The sequence below is a fragment of the Polyodon spathula genome, chromosome 22 (genome assembly GCF_017654505.1).
Source record: "Polyodon spathula isolate WHYD16114869_AA chromosome 22, ASM1765450v1, whole genome shotgun sequence".
Lineage (NCBI taxonomy): Eukaryota > Metazoa > Chordata > Actinopteri > Acipenseriformes > Polyodontidae > Polyodon > Polyodon spathula.
In genome coordinates, this window is record NC_054555.1 from 6,917,248 (window position 1) to 6,930,200 (window position 12,953).

The 12,953-nt window shown below is 34.8% G+C and overlaps 1 long non-coding RNA gene across 1 annotated transcript in view; it reads left to right on the forward strand.

The window, feature by feature from the left end:
- The window catches only part of LOC121296832, a 14,162-nt gene extending 10,196 nt beyond the window's left edge, over positions 1–3,966 (forward strand). Inside the window, exon 3 of the long non-coding RNA XR_005947100.1 lies at positions 1,090–3,966. This is a non-coding gene — a long non-coding RNA (uncharacterized LOC121296832). The remainder of the gene's footprint in view (positions 1–1,089) is intronic.
- The last annotated feature ends 8,987 nt before the right edge of the window (positions 3,967–12,953 follow it).

The window sequence follows — 12,953 nt, forward strand, 5'->3', positions numbered from 1 at the left end:
AGATTGTAATTTAATCTTGGATAGCTGACATAAGTGTCTAAATGAGATAGATATCACTTTTTGAAGTTTGCATTTTCCTAGCTGATGTAAATAGCCTTTCCTGATTAAACATTCGATTTTGTGTCCAAGAAAAATAAAATTAAATGCCTTTTTTTTGTTGCTCTTTAAAATCAGTTTATTTTTAAAAAGTAAAATCATTACAATTAGGTTGGAAAAGTAAATTACTAAATTTATATCACTTGAGTGTACCACATATTCCCAGTTTAGTTTGCAACACATTTGTCTTTTTTTTTTGAAGGATATAATTATAATGGTAAGCATGACCATTTACAGAAGAAAAAGCTTGCAAAGCTTGGACATACTTATTTGTGATGTTTGAAGCCATTCGCGTGTTGTTCTTCTTCTTGTTGTTTTTTTCATGCTTTGGTTTGTTTTACATGTATGGAACCACCTTCCAAAACCGTATCATCTTGATCTCCTTTCTAACTGGGAGTCAGAAAATACTGACTGACTGTACATACAAACTGACTAATCAAGAAACATACATAGGTATTTTTTTGTTAATTACATATAGAATAAAAAAATACAAAACAACACCAGAAATCAAGGCTTAAAACCTTTATAAAAAATAAATAAATAAATAAATAAAAAATGAAGTGCAGCTGGCCAGCTTGCCTTCATTGTTTAAGCTACAAGCATATCTATCTTTCATTGGTTTTTGTTTTTGAGTCAGCAAAATCAAAAATATTTAAATATCTGTTTGTTGTCAGAGATAAATACATCCCATGTTAACATGTAAAGTGAAAATCAAAATATTTCAGTGGAAGATGCATTTACTTGTTTTTTGGAGCACAGAGCCTAATGCTGTCCTCTCAAAGACTTTGGGAGCTATAGTACACTGACGCTGGACCTTACAGATTCCTTCCAGAAAAGTGTTGCATATTGATTTCATTTTCTCTTTTGGATAGATACAGCATGAACCTCTGCAGGGTTTCACAAGACCGCTGTGTGATATTATTTGTTAAAAAGTACCATGCATTCTGTTTCACAAGATTAAACTCAATATGCATTTTTATATTTATTCCATAGCACGACCAGAAACATGGACTTGTTGGGAAACTGCTGTTTAGAGAGTCTTCGCTTCCTCGCTGCAGTGAAATCATATGAGACTGTGACCTCTTCCTAGGTATCAACTAGACCAGACCTGATCTCTTATGTAATGAAACCATTAGCATAGTATATCAGTTGAACGGTACCCTTAATAAAGACATCGAAATGCATTTCTTATTTCATTTTCTACAATGCCTTTTTGAGATTGTTTTTTTATAATTCTGGGAAAACAAGGCAACATGAAAACAAAAAAAAAAAAATAGGAGAGATTTGAAGAGCTCAAATGGAAGCACTCTTTCAAGAATTTTGAAATATTTAATTAATTATAGAGCTGGATTCTGGTGGCTGCCTGGTTAGAACTGAGGAGGCGAATATGCCAATTTCAAAATTAAACATCAGGGAAAAAAAGAACCACAATATGCAAATTTAGCTTAAGCTACATATGACCCAGTTCAGATTGACTGGACTATCCCCTTCAGTAATTGCATGCATAATTGTACCACATTAAGTTTCCTATGTATGTATCTAATTTATAATGCATATGTGTTTTTTTTTTCAAAGTTTTGGCAGGGCAACTACATTAAGCAAAGCTGTGGTCCAGGCTGGAAACTCACTTTTTAAATCAAGCTTATTAAGTGTCAATAGCCAGTCAATCGTTAACTGAAAAAGCAGAACCTCACCGCTAACAATGTAATTAATTGTCAAGTGATTGCCAGGGAAGGGATTTAAATCTTTCCTGATACATTACCTCCCAGCTGTGAGTCAGAGTCTGCCTCCTCCTCCCCAGCCTCCACCTGATTTTTGAACTCTTCAAAGGGGGAGGGCAGCCATCCTGCCCCCTGCCCATGACTTCCCTGCAGTCAGCCTCTCCATTTATCAGTGGCAAAATGTATGGGAAAGGGTTCATTGAGGCGAGGCCAGAGATGTATTATATGTCTAAATGTGTTATCCATGAATGTGTAATATGCAAAAATGTGTTATTGTGTCTAATCTGTAATAAATATTCTATCACATGAGTTCCCTGACTGAAATAGAGTTCACCCAAACTGTTTTCATTTAAAAAAAAAAAAAAAGGAATTCTCTGTACATCTTTTAAACTGTTGACTGTCATTTTTATCAAAAAAAAAAAAAAAAAAAGAAAATTCCAGGCACTAAAAATGTCCCATTTTGAAATTCCCACACTGGAAGCCAGGGAATCATTCATCGGAGACCAAAAAAACACAACAAACTAAATTGCCATCAAATTGCCTTCCATATATTATAAAAAAGAAAAAAAAAAAACAGAAATGGGGCTAAAGTGAATTACTTTAGGTTCTAAATGCATCTCTGGGTTCTATTGAATTCATCATAATCCACCCAATGCAACTGTAACCTTGTAATTCACTGCAGCACATCTATTATTCTAAATGTTTGATGAATATATATATTTTTTTAAATGGAGTCAGGTGATTAAGTTAAGCAATGAATATAAATATAAATATCAAATACAGGTAGGCAGTATCAAAAGTGTGATACCTGGTGTAAAGTTATACTGTTGGGTTTAACTCAGGTATATTGAAAAAGCACATGCAAAACTTTAATACCATGTATAAAAGAATAAGAACTAACTAAAATAGATACATGCGAACAAAATGTAGAAATATGTAAAAAGTGTTGTTGGGGAGGGGGGAATATGTTTTGGCTCCAGTAAAAACTCAACTGTATAAATAGGTACCAAAATTTGAACTCCATTCAACTGTTTGACACAATGTAACAAGATTCATTGTTAACTCCCAAAATTGTAAATGTTAGAAAAACCCTAAAGAAAAAGGTACATTGTATCTATGATGAATCTTGTAACGTTGGGTCAAACTGCTGAAATTTGCTTCTAGCACTGTTTGATCAGTAAAGGTATTTAAAGTTTGTTTGGTAGGATTTCAATAGTATTCTGCTATGCTCACTTAGTTTTATTACATGCATCATTTTCATCCCAAATGGAACTTCAGAAGCGAGTGTTCCAGGCAGTTCTATTTATTGTAAGCTATGTGAAATAAAGGCTGGTTCGGGGCAGTTTTTTGTCAGCATGTTATGTGGATCAAGAAGACTCCTGCAAGACTTGGGCTGTCTTGGGCTACAGAGGTGATTATCTTTGTGTGTTGAATTTTAGAATTATTGGGCTACTGAGATACTGTGTGCTTTTGGTAATTTTTTTTTTTTTTTTTTTTACCCTTTACTGCCAGCTGTTCAGTATAAATTCTAAAGTATGTGCTATTTACAACTATAGATATGTTTGCTGTTGCGCTCCAGTTCATGTTTGCATTACACTAGGAACAGTATTGCGATACAGAATAAACAGCAGCTGGTTTAATGTACTGGAATGGACTTCATTTCAGGGTTTGTAAGCATTTGCTGTCTAAGTTCCAATTTCCTACTGAATGATTTATCATTGTGAGCTGTGCATGTTCATTAAATTCATTCAATATTTCATTGATAGAAAGCCTTATTTTTTTAAATGATTGGCTTTAAAGTAATCATAAAAAGCGTTTGGGGGTTAATGTTAATTATCTAACCCCTTAAGGTACACAAGGAATTGAACAGTTGTTCAAAAGGTTTCTTCCTAAATTACATTTGAGAGCAAGTATCACAAAGAAACTGGCAATTTGGATGACCAGCTCCAACCTGGCAGTACATTTTAAATCCTGTTTTGTGCTCCTCATTACAACAATAATTGTAATTTTATTTCTGGGACACTTCTCTTGTACCATAAAGGGCTAAACAGTAATTTTAAAAATGGCAAACAAAAATCATGGACCTTTTTATTTTTTTATTTTACTGTATTTATATTATGTGTTGTATTGTTTGACAATAAATCACCATCGGGAGAAAAAACTGCTAAACTCTTTCAATGTACTGCGCTTTCACTGCAGTTTCAAATACATTGTTTTCATATGAGCAGGCCAGAAAACATAACAAAAAAACAAACAAACAAAAAACAATTTTGTCAGTCTTCTGGAATGTTTGCTTTATTTAATTATGTTTCAAAACGCAAACCTAATTTAACCAAGTCGTACACTTCTTATTTCTTTCAAAAAAAAATCTGCTGTAACAAATGGGCGAATAAAATGTCATTGATTCTCAGACTTAATCCCATATTGTTAATGAAATTAAAATTGAACTATATCTTGGCTTTGGAGCTCTATTATTTAAAAAAAATAATTGTTTGTTTCATATGTAGGGCTTTGCTCCCAAACTGTGAACAACCACTAATATATATATATATATTGTTCAAAAATCTTTTTAACAATATTGAAAGACTGAATGAAATCTCACTCAAATTTTAGTCAGCTTTTATCATAAAACACCTTGCTGGTCTGGTATGTAGAAAGATGGTTAGAAATTGTAAAACCACACACATTTAAAAAAAAATAATGAAGCGTGATTAAACTTACATGGTAGGCACCTTTTGCGGCGACAGCAACAAAGCTAACATCTGCAAAAGGCATAAAGACAGAGCCCTCTGTTCCTTTTTCCGTACTTACAGCATGTATTGTCTCTTCCTTTTTGTTTTGAGTGTAGAAGAGGTCTATAAAAGGAAAAAGGATGAGGTTTTTAATACAAGCAAGAGTTGTCCACAGACATCAAAATTAATCTGGAGTAAATCAAACATTGTGTGCCAAAAAGTGAAATGTAGAATCTTGTGTATGTTGGATGTGTAAGATACCTGTAGAATGTGACAGCCTTTCTTTCAACAACTCGATTTAAAAGCAACTGGAACGGTAATAAGATACCAATATGAAACAACCAGGGGCAGTGCCAGGCATTTCTGATTTACAAACACTGTGCCCTTTATTCCGGCCAAACAATTCCACCCTGCACTGCATATTTACAATAGTGGAGACTACAATCATGTGTTTGTGCAGAACAATGAATTCATTCCGTTTGACTAAACTTGTGCCAGTCGGGAAAAAATTAAGGAGAAGGTTTGATCAAACAAAAGCAATTCCTCTTTCTAAAAGAAATAAACTGCACATGGTGTGCTTATGACATAAGTAAATGGAAAGTTTAGATATATATATATATATATATATATATATATATATATATTTGTATGAGCTTAACATGCAGCCTACAGCACTCAGTATTCCCAGGTGGTCTCCCATCCAAGTACTAACCAAGCCCAACATTGCTTTGCTTAAGTGTTGCATGGTAAGTTCGATTTGAAGAGCATTTTGCCATCAGAGACGTTGCCCAGGGGTCACTACAAGGAAGTAGCTCTTCTTGACCCCCGAAAGTTTAGATGAATGGACAAAGGCAGAAGGGCAAATCAATGAAAAGGTCTAGAATAATCAAATAAAATGTGTAGATTTACAAACAGATATACTGTAAACATAATTAAGATAAACATATAGACATAAGTATGCAATACACATGCATATCATCATGGATTTTGAACAGAAAAAATAGGGGAACATTTTAAAACGTACTTGCATTGCTCCAAGCTCAAAGATCAGGATGTATGTTCTTTTTCAGCAGGTGGTTGGACAAAGAATAGCAGATTGGGGTTTCAGTACTGGTTGAGCTTTATTTTAAGGGGCAGTAGTGTAATTACAAATGAAAAGGACATTGTAGTGGGCAGTATTAGTAACACCCCAGTGTTGTTTAATTGAAAAATACTGTAAAATACACTGGTAAGTTCTGTTCTGTTAGCATGCATAATTCAGTACTCTAAAACTACAGACTGATTCTTTTAAGACTTTAGCGTGATTCTTTAAGCATTCATATAGTCTAACCTGCATACAGCTGTGCTTATTAATTATTTCTTTGTTTATCAGTGACTGAAACACAGGAAGGCAATGCCTCATTGGTCCACAGTGTCTATCATGCTCAGCAGTTCTGTAGAAGTAATTAAACAGTCCAGTTTATCTGTGCAAATGCTAAGTAAGCATGAAAATGTTTTATTGCCTCTGCCTATAAGAAACCATCTGTGCATGTTAATGAGTTGTTTATGATCAACTAGGTGCAACTAGATTTACCCTCAAGCAGATCTCTTTCTTTCACCTATTGGAACCCCATTTTGATGTTTTCCTTTTCATACTGTGTGATTATGCTTTTAGTATATTATGGTAACACTATGCTATGCTTTTACCATGTCATGGGGCAATAAACGTAACTAATTTGAAAGTGCATTGAGCCTCGTGGGTCACGCAGTTTTGGGCTTAGTGACATTGACATTAACCTTACTGTACTGTTTACTATCAAAAGGGCCTCTTTTCTCTTTAACTTTTTATTTTTTATACTTTCACAAGCCTTCCCTGAACATATTGTAATTATCAAACATTTTAGATGGGGCGGTTAGGGGGGAACAGATCCTGCAGTAAACACAGAGAGCAATGAGTCATCCAAATCTGCTCATTGTTTATGGCTTAATTGTTATAACTTCCCAGCGAAAAAAGATCCTTGGTATTGTTCCTCCACACTTTTCAACAGTTTCTCATAAATCCCAGCAGCACGCTCACTCTTTGTTATGACATAATCTTACTTTTAATTTACCATATCTATTTCAGATATGCTTTTCACTTGGATTCAGTAATATAAACATTAATAGAGTCAGTATATAAAACAATACAATGCTCAGGGTTTTTTTTTTCTAATATGAATAAAAGCATAGTCAGATATTCCATAAAACGTGGTAAGTAGTAGAAAGGACCATTAAAAGCACAGGTGAAGCCCTGCAAAATATGAGAAGGCTTTGGAATGAGCATGAGAATCATTGCGATATATGGGAAGGCACTGGAAAGAGCATGGAAGAAACAGTTCATGCAAAGTATGAGCATGGGAAACACGCTACAGGACCATGCAAATATATTGCTGTAAATGTTGTTATGAGATGGGTCTCATTCCTGTTTTCTGTGCATAGTTGTATGCATCAAAATGTGTATTACATGGCACCTTCTGCTTATCCTCGGTGTAACGTTTATTTGTTGCACGTTGACAGGCTTTTGCCAAATTAGTTTGTTTATTTACTTCTGTTCCTCACACACTATCCTCTGTAAGCCTTAAAGCCACATTACCATTTGTTAAGAGACAGAAAATTCTAGGACAATATATTTTCAAATTCTTACAAACCACCATTACAAACTATGATCACTGTTAGCAGATAGAAATATACAGTTATTTCTAATTATGCAAAAATCAACGTTGCACATATGAGATGAAAATCTCATCACAAACCAAAAAAAACATAGAGCAAATTGACTCAAAACAATACAACTAGGCCTTGTATCTCCCATTTGTGCAAACCCCCGCCCCTTCCTTAGTTAAAGAATTACATGTGCAATTTACCCACCGAGGAAAATCCACTGCTGTTCAATTTTAAAATCTCCATTTAAAAAATAGTTATTATTTTTCAGGAACAATGAACAGAAAATAGGATGGTTGGCTTGATATTGAAGATATGGATTATTTTTGCGTTACCCATGCAAAATCACCACACATCCTGTATTAATTTTATATTAGGTATGTCCCCAGTAATTGGATACCATGAGTGTCCTCTACATTCACGACAATCTTTCAGAGAACTAATAATAAATATAAAGCTTATTACTTGTTACTTTTAGGTCATCTATTTTCTATTAAATTAATTCAGTTCCTAGCTGCACATGGGCAGTGATGACTGTCAAACTTTAGCATTAGCGAGCTTATTGAGAGAAAGAGGTACTTCAAAAAATGCAGATAGGGTATTAACAATCAAAACCTAAATAAACATTAAAGCACTGTGTGCTATAAATGCAGACCACTTTGATGTCATTGCCCCAATTCCTTTTTTAGAACATAGGAAACTACTGCCAGAACACATGGAGAATAGTCCATTTACCATATACCACTTTGCACAATTGAGATATAATACATTTCTAGGTATTTATACTTCAGTCAGTACATTATCACATGTATCTCTATGAATATGTATTATTATATACCTCTAAGGCAAGTTCAGTTGTGAGCAGTTGAGCATACAAATTTGGAATCGTGAAACTCTGTGTGTTAACCAAAACATCTTCTTATATAAAAACACATTTTTTCTTAGCAGTATCTCTAATACTCTGCAGTAGGTGACTTTTATAACATACAAGGTAGCTGGCAAGATTATTTCCTTGCTAACATGGGAATGGAATCAAACTGGGTTTGTGTTGCCTATGTAAAGTTACCTTCTGTCTTCTGTCACCTGTCAAATGAGAGTAAGCTGAGACATGGAAGTTGTACGCCCATACTTACATACCTTGTGACAGTTAATTAAACAACATTTTCCCTGATTCAGGTCACACTTTAAAAAACGAAGCTTGGTAACATTTTACATGAAAAGTCTATGATTACAGGATCATTTTTTTCAGAGTCAATTTTATAGTTTAAAGCTTTCGGAAGGCAATTCATTGATGTTATCATTAGCTGAATCTAAACTTTTACAAATTAAAAAGAATTCTTAAATATTTATTATATTAACTGGTTGGAGCCAGACAGCATTCTGCAGTGTGAGTGTTCACATCAAATTAATTTCAAACAGCATCTCAAAAAAACCTAAGTGCTTCATCCTCAACACTGTCAAATAGACACAGGAGATACTATACACATATTTCATTATGTTTCCACATAAAGCTTTCTGCAGCTTCATTGCTTTACAACCACAGTATACAAACCAACTGACAGAGAATATAATGACATAAATGGCAGAAGACAAGAAGGAATTGCAGTACTACTATCAATAGCAATGTTTTCAACTGCAGTGCATCTAGTTACATATAAAAGTTATGTGCTATCGGTTTTACAATGAACTGCATGTGGTGACTTAAATCTTTTAACATCCAAATGCTTGAGATGTTGACCATATTTGCCAAGTAAGCAGGTAACCAACTGAAGTGAAGTAACTCTATACTAACTGGCCCTGGGAGGAGTCTAGCCACAAGGCACACTGGTCTCCATGGCGATGGCAGGTCTAGCAATTTAGCAGATTCCTTGTTTTGACACTTGAGCCCTCTATCAATCTGGCTGTGATAAGTTTGTGTAAACATGCAAGAATGCATTGAATCACCAGTGCATTTAGAATACCGGTATGTAAAGGGCTCTTATAATAGGTAGTCCGAGTATATTGATGCAAAGGAGTGTAAGAAGTGTGAAGAAGCCATGAGAAGCAAACAGTTTTTTTGCCTTTTGCTATATAAGGGGATTGTTTTTCTGAAAGGAAAAACAAACTGTGGAATGCCTGCTATCTTAAGCTTTCATTTTGAATTAGACTGAGTTCACCAGGAAAACCTGGGGCTCAATCAAAACTAGAATGTACACTTAAGTTTAAAAGAACTGGACTCATTCTTAGATCAAAGCCTACCCATTTATCTGGAGCATGCCTTTGATGGATACAGGATAACACTAGAGTTTCCAATGTGAAACCTTGGAGTCTTTCAAGCCTGTCATGTGAAATGAGTGTCATGTATACATCTTTTCAAATGGCATGATTTTTTATTTGTCTTTTGTCAGGAGTAGAAGAACCTGTCTGGGGGCCAGAGTAGACTTAGAATTGAATTGAATAGAATTGGTTAGGTTGTCTCAATTTAGCCCACAAAGAATTGCAGATGATATCACAAAGCCAAAAACATTCAGCACAAATTGTCATCTCCTGATGGGTTAAATAACGAATGTCAGTTTTAATAAACAGCCCTCTGTAATCACTCTGTTTTTGATTGGTACCGCACTTGTATTCTAGATACCATCGCTTTCTTATACGACATTACCCAAGACTCAATCTGTTTTGATTTAGTTTTTGCATCCAGGGAGTAGTGTTTGACATTTTTTCCACACTAAGGATTCACAGTATTTCATTATATCACCATTGATTGCATGGGGTACAACTATTATTGGGAACAGGATTTATTCATCTTTGCAGAACCACTGAAGACACCTGACACTCTCTAGTTTAGCCAGGAAACTCATGCGATAGAGTATGTATTAAAGACAAGACAACACTACTACTTTATACATCATTTACACTACATTCTTTGGCCTTTGACCTTGTCTTTCGAGGTACTCCTGCCCATAAATTTGATAAGTGAAAAGGCTGACAGTTGGGAAGATGGTCAGGGGGGCAGAAAAGCTGCCCTCCCCCGTTAGATGAAGCCAAAAAGCAGGTGGAGGCAGGGGAGGAGGAGGTGAACTAGTGCACAGCAGGGACGTCATGGATTAAGGTAAGACATAAATCCTTTCCTTGCCGATCACTGGATTCTTATTGTTTATCGAAGGACAAATAAGATACTAGCTACTCGACTGATTACTTGATCTGGTATTGGAACCTCCTCAGATATTCTTACTGTTTATGTGATTTGATCTTGAGGTTAAAGTGAGTTCCCTGCAAGAATCATTAATTTGCTTGATTAGTGGAAGGTAGAAATCCCTACTTTGTTATGGCTAGTGGCTGTATGCACCACATGTGAACCTGAGAAATAATCTTGATCCATTTTCTGGGCACATGTCATTAGGGACAGAAGTTGCCCTTGCTTTTGGTTATTTCATGATAAAATCTGGCACATCAAGATTGCTTTTTTTTGCTCCGCTGTGTTAAACAAATTGGGATCTTTCTGATAACAGGGTCAATTCTTTGCTATATAAATAAAACTCATTTTAACCTAAAAAATTAATTATAAACTCACAAGACCTCGCAAATCTTCTCATCCGTTCAAATTTTGACTGCTGTAGACAAATTCATGGATGTAGATGACTGCTAATCTTAGAACTGTGAAGCTTCACTGTAGTGACATTTACATTGCAATACCGAAAATGCCCCAAAAGAATAAATATAATGCATCAGTACCCCTGCCTTGTGGTAGTTAAGAATGGGGGGAAAAAAGCTTTTAGGTCTCATAGATAAAGAGGGCCAAATCGATTAATATCAACTTACTGCAAGTTACAAGCATATGTTAAATATATTTAGAATAAAGATTTACCATCTGTATTGTAAAGCCATGTATTTAAAATGGCTAATCCATACACCATATATGCAATATGTATATATAGGTATATATATATATATATATATATATATATATATATATATATATATATATATATATATATATATATATATATATATATATATATATATATATATATATATATATATATATATATATATATATATATATATATATAGATATAGATATAGATATAGATATAGATATAGATATATACACACACACACACACACACACACACACATCAAATTGATATATACTCCATTGGCATGCAATTAAGTATATTACTCAAATACCTCCTACCGGGACTAGAAACTGACAGTTTTATTAACAATGTGCCTGTAACTAACTAACTAAAAGGCTTCTAAATGGACATCAATATATTACTATGATTAATAATGTACATAGCATAATGCCTTCTAATATGAGATGCAATAAGGAGTGGATGTATTGTATATTATTATTTCAGATTTTCTACTGTACATTGTACACATACATATGTCCTTCTCTGTACAGAATTATTTCCAGATGTGTTTTCATCTTTGCTTTTGCTCAATCGGCAGAATACTGAAAAACACCTATGGAAAAAGTGGTGGAAACAATGCACTGATTTGAGATCGTTTTCAAGTCTAGTTCCAGTGAAAGATGGAAATGTGTCTTTAGATTCCACTTGATAAATCAGATGAAGAAAGACAGGGTAGCTATTTTGCGCTTTAAATTACCTGCCCACAGACCCTTGACTTGAGCAGAGCTTGTCAGTTACATAATTTTAGAAGACTATGCTTCTGTTTAACGACCTTCATCCTCCAACTCTGCCCATGTGCTACTAAAAAAAAAAGCCTTCTGCATCTGTCTTCTTCACCAAGATGTACGGTATACAGATTATTGACTGTATTGATTAGTTACCAAGGTTTTAAGGCAATGTGTATGATTGGGGACATCAGAAATAGAAGATTGTAGATGCAAAGAGTTGAAGAAATGGTGTATTTACTGTATCAGACACTTTGTCAATGGCATCCCCCAGGTCAGGTCTATAGAGTTACCATGGAAACTGCACTTCAGTACTTCAGACTGCACAGGAAATTATTCAAGACATGATGATGACGACAGCCGTTATGTGTTAATGTGACAGCTTCCTGCATCAAAAGCTTTGCTCTCTAGAGCTCCAGTAATTGCAATCTGTATATTACCAAAAAACAATTAACAATGTAAGAAAGTTCCTCTAGAAAATCCTAAAGCTCAATCATAACCTTGGAAATTATTAAAACAAAACTATCATGAAATTGCTTCTGGTGGCTACATTTTCCTCTTAGCAAAACACACAGAATTAAATCCTAATAAAAGTGAAACATCTAGGGGTGTAATAGGTTTTTCTTGGCAAAATGTAAGCATTCACCTATTTGTTTTGCATTGATATTTTTATTTTCTGCAGACGATGATGGTGCCTGCTTTGATTTACACATCAATTACAGGTGGAAAAATCCGCAATCCGCCAAGTCGAGAAAAAACTAAAAGATTTACCTCATGGTTGTACTTCAGTTCCAGCTAAGGTTGATGACCATTACTACTGGTATGAAGGCATATCTTTACAAGCAGCATCTCAGAGACTGTATTACATTGGCTTACAAGCTAAACTACCCCCCCCCCTCCCCCCCACCACACACACACACCTTTAGACGGTGGTGCCTTCATTGACACTAAAAAGACCCATCACCATTTGGAGTGTAAGTCCAGTGTGAGCAGCTCTTGTTTCAGTTAGCGTTTAGTACAGTATTACTATATGTACAGTATATAGATCTGGGGTGGCCAGCCCTGGTCCATAATAAGAAACTTACCTTCTAAACAGTTCTT